At 40.1% G+C, this 19,973-nt stretch overlaps 1 protein-coding gene across 2 annotated transcripts in view; it reads left to right on the top strand.

Moving 5' to 3' along the window:
- The window catches only part of TOM1L1 (target of myb1 like 1 membrane trafficking protein), a 583,218-nt gene that overhangs the window by 202,070 nt on the left and 361,175 nt on the right, over window positions 1-19,973 (top strand). The gene's annotated exons all lie outside the window — the stretch shown is intronic.

Genomic DNA, 19,973 nt, shown 5'->3' on the forward strand with positions numbered 1-19,973 from the left:
TTTTCTCGTTCCTGTTTCATATCTATATGTCAGAGCATAATTTCTGTTCACGATAGACTGGCAAATTTTTGATGTTTTTTTTTTTCCCCTGGTTTGGGGGTCTGGCTCATCTTCAGACTGGAAAGAGCGCTTGCTTTGTGATTTTGTTTTGTCTTTTTGATTTAGACTCAGGAAAGATCTTTTCAGATCAGTTGAGATTTGCCCTTAGTTAGACTAAAATGTCACTTGCTTCAATTGTGAGATTTAAATAGCTTCTGAAAGAAAAGTAATGAATGGCTTACCTGTTTCAAACCTGTCTAAACCCTTGTTGAATTACTCTGGGTCTGATTCTGGATTCCAGTACTGCATTCACAGACTTTGTCTAATTACATTTTAAAGGCATAAACAATTCAAGGGGAAATACACGGTTAAGGGAGAAGATATCTATGCAATATGCTCCTCAGTAATGAAATGCAATGGAGTATTGCTGGCAATGAGTTTTATTTTTAAATGCATTTGCCATGTTTAACTGCACTTATTTAGCTTTTCAATATCTTATCCTAGCTAATGTTTGACTCTCTTTTGTTTTTCAGTGTTGTTGTTATTCTGTGTAAACAGAATAGGATCTGAAAAACTTCGGAAGTTTTATCTGTGTTTACGGGAAAAATCACTTGTCCATTCTTCAGTTGAATAATCCATTGAAAGTGCAAATGCTTTTCAAATGATCTAGCTGAATCTCCAGATGTTCCTCTAATTGCATCCAGAAAAGCTATATTTAGTCACATATAAATTTCAAAGCTCATTTGAGAAGCTTAGATAATTTATTAATTCACCTGAATTATTTCTTCCACCTCTGAATTTAATCTGATGAAAATTCAGCTCTCTTAAATGTGCCTTTATTTTTGTCCTCTAGGAAAACAAATATTTGTTTGCATAGAAAAGCTGCACTTAGCTGTGGTAAATGGCTTCTTTGAATCATGGACAGAAGCTTTATGGGACTCCTTGTGATTCCACAGGAGTCTTATTTTCATTTACTGCCCTACTAATCATAAAAAGTTGGCAGTCACTGGAAAGCAAAGTGACTAATGTAATCTCACTGTTCTTCACACCACGGCAAGAAGCATATTCCTTTGATCCAAATTGCCATTAGAACTGCTATTCAGATAATAACAGTGGGAGATTTAGCTTAGATAGTAGGAAAAAACTCCATCTCTAAGGATACATGAGGACTTGCACAAATAATGCAGAGAGCTTGTTAGATCTCTTGTACTGGAGTTTTAAAAAAGAGGTTAGACAAATATTTGAGAAAAGGGTATAGCTGACCTTCTTTTGTGGTAGCAACCATTGCCAAGAGGACTTCTGTGAGCCCTGTGCTGCTCTATATTTACATGGTCACGTGCTGGGTATGACATGGATTGGACTCTGGGAAATACTTATATGGCCCTCGTAGCACTACGGACCTGCTTTATGTCATGGACTGTTTTGGGTCATTTCCTCTGTAGGTACCAGAGCACCTACAGCTTTCTCAAATGCTGATGCTGCAGTAGGATTGCATTTATGTATGCCAGCACTGCTCTGGAGTACGTACTGCCAGTCTGTAATCACCCCAAGACTAGAAAATGACAACTCAAAACTCGAATATCCCTTCTGCTGTGATTGTGCTGTGGTACAAGGTGTTTTTAGAGTGGTAGAGACTACACTTCTCGGCTGCGGGAACTTGGATTTAACACATCCAGAAACAATTGAAACTATTCACATGTTTGTTCCATGGTTTTAGAACAGAATTATTTTTTCCTTGTCTCTTTTATATTGGCTACATGTACATACCAGCGCACTGAAGCTTCAGTTTAATTCACTTGTCCTCAAGAAGAGCATAAAAGCTCGTATATTGAGAGGCCGAATTTGAAGTGCACTCCAACCTGAAAATACTTTATCTTTTATGCATAAGTGTAACACTGATACACATTCAGCAAAAATATTGCCGTTTTGGTTGCATCTAAAGAGAATAAAACATTGGAAACAGTCACAGACGTGACAATTACTTTCCCCTACTTTCTGACTTAACATAAGCATTGGCTATTGAGAATTAAAGCTGCCAGTAGTGGTACTTTCAGTGCAAATAACTTCTAGGTTAGGTAATGCATTATCTGATGATTTATTTTTCTTGAGGAAAAAAAATAACTTGGAGCATTATTTCGAGAGGCAAAAAGAAAACTAAAGCGATTGGTTTCCAATCTGAAATGACCACCTCTGCATTTTGATGCAGAGGAAACTAATTACAGACCTGTGTTCAAAAAAGGAGCACTTCAACCCATGTAAACACAAAACGTTCAGACAAGGGTTTTAAATAGGACTCTAGGAGCTGATGAAAGCATACAGGTGTGTAATTAAGGCTAAAGAGTCTCAGAGCAGCTTTGGAAAGAGGTAATGCTGCTGAGCTCCCAATAAAAAATGTGAATCTGCATGTCAAAAATAACGTCTCCCAGTTACGTTAGCCCAGCAAGGTGTACAGATTGGAGTCTGGGCGTTCCCCAGATAGCTGCCTCCGTAAATAAAGGAAAGGTATAAAGTTTTCTTAGGATATTGAAAGAAATGAGGAGATACATATTTAATCAAGCATTTTTATGTCATTGCCATGATTATTTTTTTTAAAGAGCGCTTATCTAAATATTATCCTTATTTCTGAAATAGCCTTATATAAGATACTACAGCTGAACAGGTGATGGTGTGTGTCAAATCTATTTTTGCTGCACACAGCTTATATACTTCAGCCAGTAATTTACAACAATGGAGGTAGGATTTTAAGCTACTTTCAATAAAATATGTTCTTGGGCATCTTGCTGCTGGCTCATTTGTCTCATTACAAAAAGTCTGTTTAAAAAAAAAAATCAAAACAATGAAATACCAGCTAAAAGGACTGCATTTAAATCAGCCTATATTTAGCACTGTTAAGTTTCAGAATGGCATCAGAGAAGCAAGGAGAGTTACCTACTGACATTTTTTTGATAGAGAAATGAAAAAAGAAAAATAGTAGTCTGTGCTGCTAGGAGCTGATACCGGAGTCACTGTGGGCTTGTGGATGTATACGAGAAGGATAAGAGAAAACAAACAGCTCAGTATGATTTGGGGTCCTTAGGGCAGCCACCAGAACATGGACATGATAGGGAAAATGGCAGCTAACACAAGCGACGTCACAAGAAGTTGCTTTTTAGCCATATGCGGCGTCACCTTTGACTGAGTTACTGGAACGAAACAAGCAACGATGCTACACAATCCCGCAAGAGGGGGAGATGGGGAAGGGAATCGGCTCTTTGGCCTGAGTGTAGACAGGCAACAGCAGGCTGCGGTGGTGAAGCCACTGAACCTGAGGGCTTGGTGTTGCCTAGTTGTGTGGGCGCTGATGGCCCGTGAGCTATACGCTGGCCATGGAGAGGCTCCGAGATCCTTGTGAACTAATTGAATGCTGTTTGCACCTTGCTTGTATTTGAAAATTCATATTATATTAATGCAGGTGGATTTGTATTGGTGTTATCAGCCTGGGAGAAATGATGGGGGAAACCTTGAAGAGAAATTAGCTAGAAGTAGCAGAAGGTAGTGGTTGTGCTGTAACGGGACTTAGGTTAAAAGATGCTGATCAGCTGGAATTTGCGCTTTGGACTCAGGTTGCAGACAGGCTAATGACCTGTCTCACAGGCTGGAATATCTGTCTGCTCTACTCACCTGGACAATAACCTGCAGTTTCTGGCAGTAATCTGCCAACCTGCAAAGTTGAGTGATGTGTTAACAGATCCCTGCGTGCTGGCAGATTGGCTTTTAGAAATCATGGATAAATTACTCCTGTAGGTGCATACAGTGGTTTATATTGCATATAAGGTATTCCCCAATGGGAGGATTCTCCCTACCAGCTTTCCTGTGCTTGACTCATACTGAACTTCAGTGAAATAGGTGAACTAGGAGCAGAACCGGGTGTAGCTATAGTGCCTGCTTCGGTGCTTCCTCTGATCTGTCAGATCTGCCTCTTAAAACTGTAGTGGCACCCAGAGTAGATGTGCTATTCCTGCGCAGAGCAGCTGCACTGCGTGTTCCCTCCGTTTTGGCATTCTCACAAAGTAGTATCGTTGCTGCAAGACTTCTCCCATTTTTCGTTCAATTATCAGATCTTTGGCTCTTAGCCCGAAGACTTCATCATAGTTTTAATAAGTATAATCTTAGGAGTTTAGAATGTATGAACTAACGTGGGAAATAAAGGGTAATTCATCGTGCAGTGAGAAGTGGCTAAATGTCCCCTCACAGCCAGTTTGATCTCTCTTTCTGGCTAATGTACAAGGTTTCATTGCTCCCCAAACACAAGGCAAGACAGGTGGCAGGTGGAAACAAACACTGACATGGAACATTGCAACACCACGATCACTGCAGCGTCTTGCACAGCCACATCCCTGGATGTTTGCATTTGAATGCAGGGGCATCTACATACCAGTGTGCGCTCTGCATTCTGGCTGTACAGGGAGAGGACAGACCTGCTACGTCTCTTCATTTTTACTGCAGTAATTGGTAATTTTATTTTCCATAACAGCCACCATTTCAAAGAATTAAATTTCTCCATAGTCCCCCTGAGATTTGTTTTGTGTCTTTTCCAAGTTGTGATCATGTTATATTTCAATGAACGTGATCTATGTTATATGTTACAATCACTATGTTTTCAGAAATACATTACTGTAGTCCATAGTATGTTACCAGTTGTGGAATAAATGTGTTTCAAAAGGCAATACGTGTTATTGTACTGTTCCCAATTTGAAATAAAAAACTTGGATAGTCTTTAAATTTCAAACCAACAACATGTTAACATATTTTCCCCATACTCATCATTACTTGGCAAGATTCAAGGTCTGGATTCTATAATGTATTTCAGTATTACTTGACGTGCCATAAACTACTAAGAAATTAGAGCTTGGCTTCAATGGGGAATAGATTAACAGATTATTTATATCATGAGAGTTTACATCTAATGATGAGTGAAGTGTTTCAGAGCAAAAAAGCCTAGTGTTTAAACAAGGTAAATAAACATGGTGTTCACAGGTTAACCAAAGAATAAAACTAGGACTAACTGTATTCTGGTGTGTCTTCTCATAAATATGATTTGACATATCCTTGCACGTCTTCCTGCATTGAAAAAGGAGCTGTTCAACATCTTATGAATCAACTTTTTGTGGAAAAGCTTTATTTGACAATTGTCTGTCCTGAAATGTTGTTCATTCACCTCTCTCTCTCAGTTCTACCATATTTTTCACTGGTAATGGAAATGTAGGGGAATAAGAAGAGTCAGGAAAGAAGGTGACTTTCAAGAACATTTTGGTTATTCATGAAACTCAAAACCATTTGTTTCCAAACCCGATATGAAATGTTACAGTAAAAAAAGATGATGAGCCTCATTTAGAGGGATTAGCAGGGCTAAGTTGTAGATGCACTGCTTGTTTGCATTGGAGTGCATTGTCTATGTTTTGAATAACACTTTGTTGTTGTTGTTGTTGGAAGCATAGGACATTTCAAACCAATTTCATAGCCTTTCAGACATAGAGTGAATTCACCTTACGGCCTCGGTCTGGCAGTACATACCCCATACAATGCTTGCCCTCAATTTGAGTTTTTATATTTTATTTTCTTAAACAGCTTGCACAGTGCAGCCACCGCAGATGTGTACTGTGCAAAAGGAAGAAGTTGGACAAATTCTTTTGATGTCTCCCTACACTGTTCTAATTCTTGACAGAGTAACTATTTATCAGCAAATGAATTCCTAAAGGAGAAGCAGCATATTGGATTTCTCTGCATTTTATCTTTCATGGAATATAGCAGAATCATCAGTAATACACATCAGTGGAGAGCAGGGAGGGACTTAGTGAACTGAGAGCTAGCTTGCTCCAAAAACCCGTGTTCTTATAATTAAAAGGTTAAAAAGTTTTTAAAAGTCACAGTACTTATTTTTCCTAAAGAAGCTGATACACTGATATATTCTGTTGCGTGTGGAAGATGCCTATCTAAAGGAATAGGCCCTTCTGCAGTTGCTGGAAGTAAAGAAATGTGCCAAAATTAAGTTGGCACAGTTGCTCCATGTGTGTTAATATTGAGGCTTTAAGGACACCAGTTATTTCAAAAAATTTTCCCATTACATGTAAAGGAAATTCTTTAGGAGTAAAGTACTCCCCAAACTTATTACAGGCTTTCCATATGGACACAGGCTTATTCACAACGTATTTCTCTTATTTCTTTCATGGGCAGAGCAATTCAGTTGCACACATGCTGGAGCCACGTGTCTCGGTGTGTCTGGGAGTGCCCAGACGTGTGACTCTGCCTTTAGCTACCAAAATTAATGAAAGGTCTGAAATCTGCCAGAACAGGTCGCTTTGCTAGTTGATCCTGTCTAGGGCAGGAGGGATGAATTAGATAACCCTTAGAGACACTTCCAGCTCTATTTTTCTCACCTGTTCCAAGATAAAAGCTATCACTTACCATTGATGCTCATTGCCTGATTTTATTTAAAAAAAAAAAAAAAAAATCAAACCTTTTGAACCTGCTTGGCCTGAGGACCAGAAATAGTTCTCAGTGGCCATTTCAGTACACAGAAAATTATTAAAATGTGGAGAATTCTACATCACGTTACTTAACCTGAGAATTTTAGACATAGATTTTTTTGCTGCAGGAAATGAGAGATTGCATTGTAGTCACTCACCTTCAGAGGCTTTTTTCTTGCTGTCTTGATTTTTTTTTCTTTTGTAAACGATACCTACGATGAAGCAGAGGAAGAGAGGTGGGAGAAAAATATATTGTAAACTCTTAATAGTATTTTTATCTAAACTCAGCAAGTATCTTGTCAACCTCAGTAAACTGAGGTTTTGAACTATGTTTTCTTGTTTTGAACTTGTGATCTTTTGACCTTTTCATGCAAATTAATCACAAATTTCTTCAGAAAACCTCCTTGTGGCTTTTTTCTGTAGTATTAAGTAAGAAAAAAAAGAACCCCTATCGTGTTTACATGTGGTGACCTACCAAAAAAAAAAAAAAAAGGAAATCTCACCTAACATTTAAAGTACCAAAATGTCATGGCATCACAATGCCAGTAAAAGCTCATCATGTGTCTCAGCTGTTAAAGACAGGTATTTTAGTTTGACTTTGTGAAGTTTGCTTATTTGCTTCCTTAATCTAGCTATTATTTTATAAATTGCTAATCTATGGCTTTCTTTAGTGTTTTTACTGGATATCCTTACAGAATCATGGCGCTGTCAGCAACGTGTCTGCATGCCACGAAGAGAGGGAGCCCCAGTACTCCAAGCAATTGACAAATTATTTCATAGAACCATAGGATGGTTTGGGTTGGAAGGGACCTTAAAGATCATCTAGTTCCAAGCCCCCTGCCGCGGGCAGGGACACCTTCCACTGGACAGGTTGCTCAGAGCCCCGTCCAACCTGGCCTTGAACACTTCCAGGGAGGGGGCATCCACAACTTCTCTGGGCAACCTGTTCCAGTGTCTCACCACCCTCGTAGTGAAGAATTTCTTCCTTATAGCCAATCTAAATCTACCCTCTTTCAGTTTAAAGCCGTTACCCCTTGTCCTATCACTACATGCCCTTGTAAAAAGTCCCTCTCCAGCTTTCTTGTAGGCCCCCGTCAGGTACTGGAAGGCTGTTATAAGGTCTCCCTGGAGCTTTCTCCTCTCCAGGCTGAACAACCCCAACTCTCTCAGCCTGTCTTCATAGGAGAGGTGCTCCAGCCCTCTGATCATCTTCGTAGCCCTCCTCTGGACTCGCTCCAACAGGTCCATGCCCTTCTTATTTTAGGGGCCCCACAGCTGAATGCAGCACCCCAGGTGGGGTCTCATGAGAGCGGAGTAGAAGGGAAGAATCCCTTCCCTCGACCTGCTGGTCATGCTTCTTTTGATGCAGCCCAGGATGCAGTTGGCTTTCTGGGCTGCAAGCGCACGTTGCTGGGTCGTGTTGAGCTTCTCATCAACCAACATCCCTGAGTCCTTCTCCTCAGGGCTGCTCTCAGTCCATTCTCCGCCCAGCCTGTATTTGTGCTTGGGGTTGCCCCGACCCAGGTGCAGGACCTTGCACTTGGCCTTGTTGAACTTCATGAGGTTCGCACGGGCCCACCTCTCAAGGCTGTCGAGGTCCCTCTGGATGGCATCCCTTCCCTCCATCATGTCGACCGCACCACTCAGCTTGGTGTTGTCGGCAAACTTGCTGTGGGTGCACTCAATTTACTGCTGAAGGTTCCATGTTGTTTGGGGCCAGCAAAGGAGTACTCTTTGCATGCTGCCTTTTCTGTAATCGTTGTTTTTAGTGTTCTGTGTGTGTCACCAAATTGCTGCCTCAGGTGTCAGAAAATCAAATGTCTCCGTATTGTTTATCTGCAGTGCACAGCTAGAAAGCCCTAACTGATGTGTTTTCAACCTCTGTGCTGTTGATTCCAAAGATAATAGCATCCTTAAAAACCAAAACAAAATAAGAGTCCAGTGTTTGCATATGTCATCATTGCTCTCGGCCAGTAAATGACTCAGTTCAAGTACATTCAGAGGCCTGAAAGTAGTGTTTCCAGATGTCTGCCTGAGTAAATATTGCATAGGAAATAAAGGTGAGCGTGCTAAAAGCTTTGCGATCCTGTGCCAATTTGATTTGTTCTTTGGAGAACTAACCCTTTTGTCTTGTGTGGTGGACTTTTGCAATGATTGCTGACAAAAAACTGTCGGATATGGCTGCGGTGAGATTGAATGAGATGCTGGATGCCATCAGCTGAAATACAGCTAAGGCAAAAAATATTTTCAAGACACTTGAAAATGATGACAGTTCACACATTTTTCTGGGAAGGAAGGCTACCAGGATTTTAGGATAAAGAAAGTTTGGAGTTTGAAAATTCATTTGCACATCTTGTACTGTCGAGCCTCAGAAAAAAGAAAAATCATAGTATGTGTGCGTTTGGCTAGCTGTGATACTGTGCATATGTATAAGCTGAAGACAAGCAATCAAAGTTCACATGTTCCACAGAAATACCATTTCAAAACACTGTCAAGGAAAACTGAAGGACAAGGGAAATTTGTGGCATTTTATGATACTGGCAAATTTAAAGTAGCTGGAAGGTTTAGAACTAGATTCTCCTGTAGTATAAATCATGGCTTTCAGTGGTGCTCAGACTCTCTACGTCAGCAGAAATGTGACCATTAGACAGCAAGTTATTTTGCTTTCTTAACTTTTGATTATAACCAACAACAACATTATTGAGACTCACATGTAAAAACAAACACCTCACTCCCCAAAACCCAAAGAAACCCGGAATCTGTAGGAGGCAAGGGTAGGCTAAATGGAACCAGGAAGAGAAAAACAAATCGGAGGAATGGAATTAGTGCTGAGTCAAAACAAGACAGTAAAGAAGGAGAAGGCTGCTGGGGAGAAAAATCCATTACTTTTTTTTGCTATCTGTCAGGAAGATAAATCCTTCTCTTTGGGGTAGCATTTCAGCCCTGTGCAGCCCTCTCTATTCTCATTAGAGGCACAAAGCCTCCACTCAGCACCAGAGGTTCAGTACATCTCACGGCAGTCGGCTCTGGGTTAGTGCCAGAACAGCGCTTGGATATAAACAGGCAAGTCTGAAAATACCAGCATGGATTCAAGTTCTGGTGTCGTCCTGAGCCTCGGTCCCATCTGGGGGATGCTCTGAAACACAGGCTGCCTGCAGGGTTTGCATTATGCGCCTGCATACAGAGCTCGCGTTCCCTGTCTGTGGCTCCTTCTCGTGTCCTTCACTGATTTATATCAGCCTGCCGTTTGCATATATTTAATTCATTTGCTATTTTTCACATGTATTTTATAAAAGAAAATACTTCTACTTTTCCAGAATAGAAACAGTTGCTCTGGCAATAAGAGCAGGGAACCAGCATCAAAGCTCCTTTCACTAAGACAGGCTGATTTTTATTCTCTGCAAAACTGCAAATGTGGATTTCAGGCGTATTTGTTGGATGGCTTTTCTAACGTTCACGGCAGCTGCACAATATATTTGCAGTACCTCTTGCACATACTGATACATACCTACATCTATGATGTAAATGAATAAATGTATCTGTGGTCCATGCAATTAAAAATGAATGGCCATGTAAAAAAGATACCAGAGTTGTTTCTATGTGATGGTGATATCCATAAAAATAGATCATTGCACAGTAAATGGTCTGTTTATAGATGTAGTTTTCTTTTTACTTTAAAATGCCAGTTGGCTGAAGCACATTCCCACCTCTACCACCTGCTTAAGTTATTATTATGGGATTTTTTCCTAATACTGAACTAACATTAAAATATAAATATGTTCTTTATTCTTTTAAATTCTGGCACTTCTAGGCAGTGGTTATGTGTCTGTGTGGGTGTCTGTAGGTGGACATTGCTGTGCAGCTGCTGAATTCACTCATTAAAATAGTAAGAGGGAAGTCCTGGCTTCACCCAAAGCAAAGGCAAAATTTCCATTACCTCAAAATTCATCCCACTGTCAGTGGGATGAACAGTTGAGGCAGTTTTGACTCATCTCACTATTATTTTTTTTAAATGAATCCCAATTGTCTGCCATAATAATGCATTGGTAGTGCCTTGATAGGGAGTTAATACTACTTTTTTTCCGAGGAGCGAGACCGAGCTGCAGCTGGCTATGGCTGGTTAGGCAAGCTGAGAACCTTGTCCTAGTGTGCTGAGATTTTTGTCCAAGGGCTGAATCAACCATGAAAGCTGGTTGAAATCTGGAAAGGAATTATTCCTTTAGAAATAGATTCAATATTGGGCGTACTGGGACTGTCTAAGTGTTTTAGGAACTTTTTAGGATGCCAGGAGGGTCCAGTTATTAATTTAACAAGAATTCTTACAAAATGCCAAAACAGATTGCTATTTAAATTCAGTATAATTTATTCTCTGCTCACAAGGAGTTTTTGGTTGAATGAACACTCCAAGGAGGTTTCGGAAGACAGGAACAATCACTGGAGAATATATATTCCCAGAATCGGTCTCATTCAGTGATGCTCGTTTTAGTATTTTGTAACAAACTCAACAGCAGCATTAGTTAGGAAAAAACATCTGTCTCGAAAAACACGTTCCTGTTTAGCTGGTTGGCAGTAATAACCATTAACAGTCCTTATACTGCGGAATGTTTGTGATTCTCAGGAATATTTTCGTACAAGAGGCTAGATTTCTCGTGCTGCTCCTCTGCGTGTGTGAACAGAGGGGATTCTGCAGCCCCCGTATGCGGCGGGGTGCGCGTGGTAAGCAGCATTTTGAGCCTCAGTTACATGAGCCACTTCTGTTTCTCACACAACATGTGCTGGTTTTGATGTGTATATGCTCATGTATATAAATAGTCAGTGAATATCTTAGGAAAAAACGGTGGTTTTCATATTTGTGCTCTGATGCTCGCGCTCTCGTTTTTCTATGGTTTTCCGGTGCCGCTGTTTGTTTTGTCAAATTTAATGGCTCAAAGGACAGAACCGCTAATGGAAGGCAACGTAACAGGTTCCAGTTTTATTGTTCCATGCTCCTTAGTTGCCAGTGTCATTTCCAGCAGAAAAATCCTTTGAGCTATGTGAAATAGCAAATCGTTTAATTGTATCAGTGTATATAAGCAGCTTCACCTGTTACAAAATGTCCCACACATTGGATAGAGAGCTCTTTAAGAATTGTCAGTGTTTTCTAAAGCAAAATATAAGAAGACAAGCTGCTAGGTTTTGTCTAGTTCATTCATACAGAATATTATAATAGTAAAATACTCTTTAAAAGTTAAATCGAAGTTTCAAGAATTGAAAACTTTTCAGTTTACTTCTTTTTATTTTTGTATGCTGATTATCGCATACGGCGATGTGGATTTTTCAGAGGCTTCCTTGTTCTCATGGGTGCATAAGACATCACAGCTCTGGTGTGCCAGCACTGGCAGGCTGCCTGCCTCGCTGCCTCGCGTTCCTGGGACGGGAGCTTTCTTGGTACCGCTGTGTTGTAGGTATGTGGACGTTTGCAAGCTGCGTTCAGCGGACCCGTGCTAGCAAAGACTGACGTGGTTACACTGAGTACTGCCTTGAGTTTGTTTTTTCTTTTTGCTTCTCTACTAGCTCTGCACTCGGATGGCTGTCTCCTCATCAGTGTCATACGTAGAGATAGGGTAACTCGATTAGCATCATTGCAGGCATCAAAGTCGTGATGTCTATGTGCAAAAGTGTCTGGGCACAATATCGGGTTTTCAGTCGTTTGTTTGGAACTGGAACCCCCATATTGCTGGAGCAATGCATCGACGTTCGTGCCTTTAAAATGTCGCATTAGTGAGATGCTGTGGCATAGCTATAAATGTTACAAAATAGAAAGTTCAGCATTGCAAGTGAGACTAAACTGCCAGAGTAACACGCTTATCACTGGGAAGATAAATCACGTCAGAAATTCCAACAAGTCTGTCTCCTTCCTGTGAACAGAAATCTATGCAGCGATCAGCAGAGATTTCCAATAACGTAAAATGAGAATATTTTATGTTTACACTCTTTTTGTCCATGTATTGACTTTTTATTTTCACTCAACTCTCATGCAGGAGCTGTCAGTGAATAGAAGATTCTCCATTACTTAAGTGTGTGAGTGTGTAGTCATAGGTTTACTTAATTATTCACAATTTTTACTACGCCTTGTTAGTAGGTGCTGAATTTGCTGTAGGCATAATTCCAGTAATGTTAGTGAATTCCTGTTAGAAGACAGCGTGTGCGTTTGGGGGGTGGGTGGATGATGTCCAGATCTATTTGTGCTTTTTTACAGTTTGTGTGCAAATAAGGCTATTCTGTCTGCCCTCCCTATTCTGAGGGCAAAGAATGATGACTTGAGTAAGAGTCCTTTGGATTCCTTCCTGCAAAGATCTGAAAATTAGCTCTTAATTAACCTGATTAGAATATTCTCATTAGAAACAATCATATTATCACAAGGGTCTGTTTAAGACAATATGTTTCATTTTTGGAGATGTGTTAACTTTTCCTACTGCTGTCATTTTCACTGTATTTTGATCCTTATCTGCTCTAGCAAATCGAAGGTCTGTTTTTGACATTAAGTTCATATTTTCTTCCCCCCCCCGAAGCCTCTAACAAGCCACATTAGAAGTAATCTTTTCTTGTTGTTTACGTCAATGATATTTCTTTTTTCCATAGCCAGGAAGTCAAACATTGCAGAGTACTTCCCGTTTTGTGAGTACATGCGACACTTCAGATTGCCCGGTGTTTAGGTTGTTTCGGTTACAAGACAGAAGTCCCTACGAATATATTGAAGGTCTGTGAATGGTTGGATTTATACGCTGTATTTGTGACTTCTCTTAGTCCATTTTAATGTTCATTAGGCTCTGACTTGCCAGCTTTTAGAAGAGGCTATTGGTGTCAGAAATGGGAACAGCTCTAATTCTACATCTTTTGGGGATATTATGAGGTTTGCAAACAGTGATGTGTGCACTGAAAACTGTTGGAGAACAGCAGATAAAAACCATGGCCCTCTGTCAGCTTCATTAGCTCATCCGGTAACAAAACGAAGCATCTTTTAATCATAGAAACGTTGACTGGAAGGTACTTCTGGAGGGCTGTTGTCCAGTCTCCTGCTTGAAGTGGGATTATTGCCCACGCTGCATCAGGTCAGTCTTGCCATTTCTGAGTCTTCAAAACCTCTGAAGATGTATTTTCTGCAGTCTCTCCTCTTGACCTTTTCAAAGGCTATGCTACCCTCATGGTAAAAATCCTCTCCAGCTCATTTCCCCTGCACAGAAGGATGAGCGTGCCATAGAAGGCCCTAAAAGCTGAGCTTTGACTGTGGAAGATCTCTCTCAATTCAGGCAAAAAGTCTCTCTCCTCTCACAGCCCTTTCCTACAGCCATCTCCTGACGAAAGGGCTTTCCAAATCCTTTGTGGTTTTTGGCAGTTGTTTAACCAGGTACATCAGGCAGGCGAGCTTAACGTGAGCATGGATGGCTAATACAGGGGGCCTCTGCTGAAAGTGCAGCTCAGTCACTGCTTCTCGACACCTGATGAATTTTGTAGTGCTCCTTGTGAAAGCTCACTGCAGAAAACCGTAAGATTTTCATAGACCGTTACAGCAGTGCTATAGCAATGTATTATTTAGTAAACAGGCTTTCATGCACAGTTTGTTTCATGTTATCATCACACACTTTAGTTCAGCTTTGAAGGGTCCTTTTCTCTTTTTTTTTTATTTCTTATTTAAGCCCGGGTATCTAATAGTGATGTCTTCGGCTATTTGTAAACAGATTTGCAACCACAGTTAAAGGGTAGCCTTTTATAGAGAAGCACAGCACGCGTTTTTGCCAGAAGTTTCAATCTCCAATAGGTAGCTTTGCCTTCCTACTGTGGCAGGTACAGATATGTGGAAAATAACCCCTTCCTGGCTCAGGAATTCAAAAGCTTTCGGACATGGCGGAGACTGGCTGGACTTTTCCAGTTTTCAGACAGTGTGTTTGAAGCGTCTGCAGCAAATCCAGTAAGGCATGACTTTGGTATTGCAGGAACTGTTCGTTCACTGTGCTTAGGAACGCTAGAGAGGTGAAAACAGGAATATATGTGGGCTGGTTGATGTTTGCTGCAGAATGTACAGAGTCTGAATTGCTGCAATAAGGCATAGAGATGGGCAAAGCGTGAAGGCTGTTTATTGCTGAAAGTCCTGCTGCGCCAGCTGTTCTAACAGAAGTTAAAACATTTTAGTGTAGAGATATCGCGTGTTTGCAGACACAGTGTCAGAACTGCTGAACGCGACCAGCACTGTCACACCTGGTTTCCTGACCAGGACAGTGTTAAAGCTGTTCCTGATGTAGAGAAAACTGGCTTCCGTAGCCTCAGAAAATAAGCCCTTCAGAAATTATGGACAAAGTGAAGTATTTGCACAAAAAACCGCCATCATTTGAAAGTAAATATTTAATCATGGCTTGTCTTTAACAGATTTTTTTCATTCAATTGTTTACTCATTCATTTGTTTGTTCCCTGGCATGTTTATTTGACTGCTTTGCAAGGAATAATCGTGACCTGCTTCTGGTCTTTGACAGGATCCTTTCTGCAATGTTTTATTCGGAAGGAGTTCCTGTAGCAAAGGTGGCAGGCGGCATCTGCTGACAGGTATTACAGTAATTGTTATCTGTAACGTCAAAACCATTTAGTAGCAGACTCGTTGGGTGAAGAACTTTCTGCTCTGCTCTTTATGGCAGCGAGGTAATCATTATTGTGTTTCAGAGCATGACAGGATTTTCTCCCAGTGTCATATATCTGTGCAGAAATCTTCTCTTGGGTGCTACGTGCGTGAAGTTACTTTGTATTTAAATTGTATTACCAGTGTGCTTCGTTAGGGGAAATAAATGAAACAATGCAGCATCCTGCTCTGCTTTGTTCAATTTTAATTTTCACTTGAGTGTCCTGTTTGGCACCGCAAACAATCTGTGGTCACAAACAAACTGAAAGCAAGTATATTGTGATTAAGTTAACAGTAGTAACTTAATGGTCTCAAAGCACCATCAACTTGACAGATATGACAATTCTGGGATTTTGACTTCTCTAGATATGTTCTGGAGGGAGCTGAAAAACGAGAATTGTAAGGACTCGTTTCTGAAGAGAAATCACAACGGGAACTAGTTATGTTCTTGTTAGAACTGGGAAACGCGGACTGAGGTCCGGAGACGAGAAACAAAACCAGGCTTGATGTTTCAGATTAGATTCTCCTTTGCTCTGAATACGTTACTCTGGGAAATTTTCTTGAAAGGAATAACGTTTCTTGAAATGGAGATTAATTCTTGATATTTATCTGGATTTACGAATTTTCACCCTAGATCTTAAAGGAGAGCTTTTGTGAAGGAAGTTATACAAAGGACAGAGAAATCTATTTCTAATGTTGACTTTAGTGCAGGCTGTTCAGTAACCCTTTTCTCCGTAACTCTGACTCGCCGGAGTTTAGGTCCAGTAAGTGCTGTGTTGTCAAAGTAACATATTGGTTTCAAAATGCCTATTGTGTCTTTGATGTTGTCTAAATAATAATGATTGTGAGCAAAATCTGTCGTCTTGCTGTCAATTTGATTCTTCTAGAAATTCTAAAATTAGCACAGGACACCAGCTCTAGCTCTGTCATGAATGACAGTTCACTGTTCTATTTGGTTTACTTCTTAAGCTTTTAAAGCGTAAACTTTAAGTCTATTTGCCATCTGTTTCTCATGCCCTCCTCAACCCCAACCCCCACCCCCCCAGGAGAACTCCTGAATTGTATTTCAACCCAAGCAAGGTCATTTTATTGTGGCTTTTTTCCTTCCAAACTGTCTTGATTTTTGAAAAGTTTACATAAAAGTTCTAAAACACATTAAGGAGGTGTGTTTGTAGAGGTATATTGTAGGTATATTTTGTAGCTGGGAGAAATATTTTCTTTGTAGTGCCAGTGAAACGGGAAATATTGGTATTACTGAACATCTGTTCCTTTTTTTTCTCATGTTTAAGTATCTCATTATTAACCCCAGGTCTTTCGGTCATTCTGTGGTCTAGGCATGCAAGCGAATGCATTTCCAAGGTCTCGGAAGACGTGAGACGTATTATCTCTTGGGATTTGTGATAATATCCATCAGTTGTCTTTGTTGATATAGAAAAATAAAGGGCAGGCTTTCGTAATATTCCTATGATGGTCATTTGGCATGTGTTTTACTCTACGATCTTGCCATGACACTCACCTCTTCCTTACGACTGCCAAAGTATTTTAGCTTTGCACCTTCGTATACATAGGCTGTCCGCATGTATATTCATATACAGATATGTGTGCATATCAATATGCACAACCCCCCCTTATATATTTATAAAAAATGTATAAAATAGGTACATGGTTAAAATGCTGTCTAGTCATAAGGAAGAGATGAGTCAAATAACAAGATTATACATCTAAATATGGATAGAGGATTAGACAGAGCTCTTAGAAAAGAGCTCATCTTAACTGGAGGCCTTAAGATGTTTCTACTGCTGGATATCGCCACGTTCCAGGGGGGATGTCACTGAACTAAGAAGCCGTCATGTGCCAAAGTGAATTTTCCAAACTTATAATAAACAATTTCTAGCTAACATTTTGTTTTGGGCTTTAGATAAAACTATGCTGATAGGTTGATATTTTTTTTTTTCCCCTTTGAGGGGGAAATACCTGTCTGTAGAAGTGCTGTAATCTCTTGTGGCATTCTATACAAATGTTTTTAATCTATTTGCTTTGAGCATGTATTACCATTTGCCAGTGATTGCAGCTTCAGTGAAAGGTCTGAGTGTTCACCCTGCGCTGGTAGGAAGCAATTACCTTCACATATTAATATGTGAAGGTGATTTTTCTTTTTTTTTTTCTTTCTCCAAACATGAAAGCAAACACTTTTGAGAGGGAAAAAATATTCCTTTGTCAGAAGCTCTGGTAATTAACACAAATAAGCAAAGCCAGTCTCTCCTTGTTTGATAATGATGGTTTTATAGGTGGAGTGTTTGCTCCCTTGAATAGGAGAAGCTGGAAGGCTCTATGGGGAGTTCCTGTGGTGGCGAAGTGAGGCAGAGGGGAGGTAATGTCTTTAACTGGTAGATTAGCCGGCATTTTCTCTGCACTTAACGTAGACTGCCTACAGCGTGGGGACTTCTGCACAGCTCACCTCCAGAGGAAACAGAGATAAAAAGGGAAGAAAAATACAGTGGGGGAGAGGAAAAAGGAGGAGGTTTGTCTTTGTTCTGCTGGTCAGAAATTATCAGTGAACAGGCGTGTCATGCCTTTCTGCCATTTATTATCTTTTTAGGAGTCTGCAGTTTCACATGATATTTTTTAGCTTCCAGGTATAAACGAGCTGTTCCCCCACCCCCTGCCTATTTTTTTATTTCATGTTAACGCTTTTTGAGTTTATAATGGGTTATGTCCCTTGCAGGCTGCACTGCGTGACTGACATGAGCCTGTCTCTGTGACCTTTCCTCCCAGGTTGTGGTTTTTTTGTCAGGCGGAACGAAAAAATGCAGGCTGGTTGACTGGCCCATTGCTGTGCGTGGTCCCATTTTATCCTTTTTTGTACATAAAAAAGCTACCCTTGTGTGAACGTGAAAAAGCTACGTCTTGTCTGGATTCACTGCCAGTTCAGCTGATGAATAAAAAAAAAAGTATTAATCATATGACTAAAGGAGGGAAAAATCCAGATGTTTCCTGAATTACCAGCAGGGGATGAGCTAACGTGAGGAAGAGGAGAGCTGACCCAGGCCGAACTTTGGAAAAGGAGGAGACTTAATGAAGGACTCCAGACAGTTTCATTAGTATGTTCTAAAAAAAAAAAAAATATATATATATCATATATCCTGTATTGTTGCATTATCAAATGTCACACCTGCCCTGAAAGATTTAGAGGGTTTTCTGAAGCTTAAGTGCTGTTCTGAAACAGGATGCCTTGGTTTCGAGCCTAGCCTCCTGTAGGAGCAGGTGGTTTCTCTGTGCAGGAGCAAACTTCTGCCTGACTGCCTCCGTAAGCACACTTCCACAGCGCTCAGGGGCTCCTGAAGAACGCTCTTACAAGGTCAGCTTTGGTTGCGTCTCACAGTATGGGCTTTGGGACTTTTACACTGCTTTTCTTTTTTGATCATTATTTCTGCGGTTCTACCGTCTGCGCATTTTATGACTTTTGTACTAATAAACTCATCTACTTTAACAACTATTAATCTGGGCATTTTGAAATCACTGTGGATATTGCCCATTTGCTCTTGAACGTTCTAGGAATCTTAAATGTGACATGATGCAAATCTATAAATGAAATACTACCTCACATAAAATCTGCATAGATTTTTTTGCCTTGGTTATTTTATAGTCTGCTCTCCGTGGTCATTTTTGTATCATCAATGTCTTTCTCCTTGCCTCTTGAATATAAAAAATTCTACTAATTATTGAACAGTCTCTCTAAGTTAAGCCAAATAAGGACTTAATGACTTCTCAGATTCAAGACTTCATCCGTCTAATATTTCATACACATATTTTAAATGCTGCTCATCTAGTTGAAATATCCTGAGAATGTCTATAAATTGATGTCATTTTCTCTTCCCATCTGTAGTCTGGAAACAGAAAAAATAAATTACCCTGTATGATGTTTTTTCTGTTTCATTTGAACACTACAGGTAGATACTTCTTTTTCCCTCTCCTCTGATGTATCAGCATGCTTTAGCACTAGAGGTCTTTTTAATTTGTGATAACCTCAATTCACCTCTGGTTATTATGCTGAGTAAACTCCAAGAAGTTTAAAACGTGAGATAAGCACAGACCTCTGCAGGTGTTTAATCCAAAATATTTGAGTCTGGGGAAGGTCTCTAGGATTTTTTTTTCCTCAGCCAGAAATTTCATAACAGGAATTTTCTGTGTGGGATAATTCATTTTACAAATTAGATCAATTGAACCATTTAGAAACTTTTAGTAGTCTTGAGAGGGGAATAAAAAAAAAAAAAACCAAACCAAAAGACTTTTGCATTTTTTTTCTTTGTATCTGCTTTTAAAGTTCTTGGAGGAGGGACAAGATGGCATAGATCACCAAAAAACGTGGTGATGTCTAGGACAGAGGCCATGATTCAGTTTAGCTACTGCATCTCAGAAGAATGATGATTGATAGACTGAGCACAGCTATGTTTCATCACTATAAACCTGAAACTGCAAATAACTTTGGCTTTGCGGTGACTCTGCTAGGCTCTGGACTTTGAGCTGACAGAATCATGAGACTGCTGAAGTGAATGGACCTATGATAAATTTACACCAGTGCAGCTGAGAATAGAGTTTGACTGAACATTTCAATAACAATGATTTTCTGTTAGCGTTTTCTACAAGTCTCCTGGACTTTTTAGTACAGTATCCAATTATTAAAAGGATTTACTTAGTGAATGCGCGTCATGATTATTTGACAATACGATAGTAATGCTTCTGATCAGAGTAAATGGTAGTGTCCTTCACAATGTCTTTTA

This window comes from Aptenodytes patagonicus, chromosome 16 (genome assembly GCF_965638725.1).
Source record: "Aptenodytes patagonicus chromosome 16, bAptPat1.pri.cur, whole genome shotgun sequence".
In the NCBI taxonomy this organism is placed as follows: domain Eukaryota; kingdom Metazoa; phylum Chordata; class Aves; order Sphenisciformes; family Spheniscidae; genus Aptenodytes; species Aptenodytes patagonicus.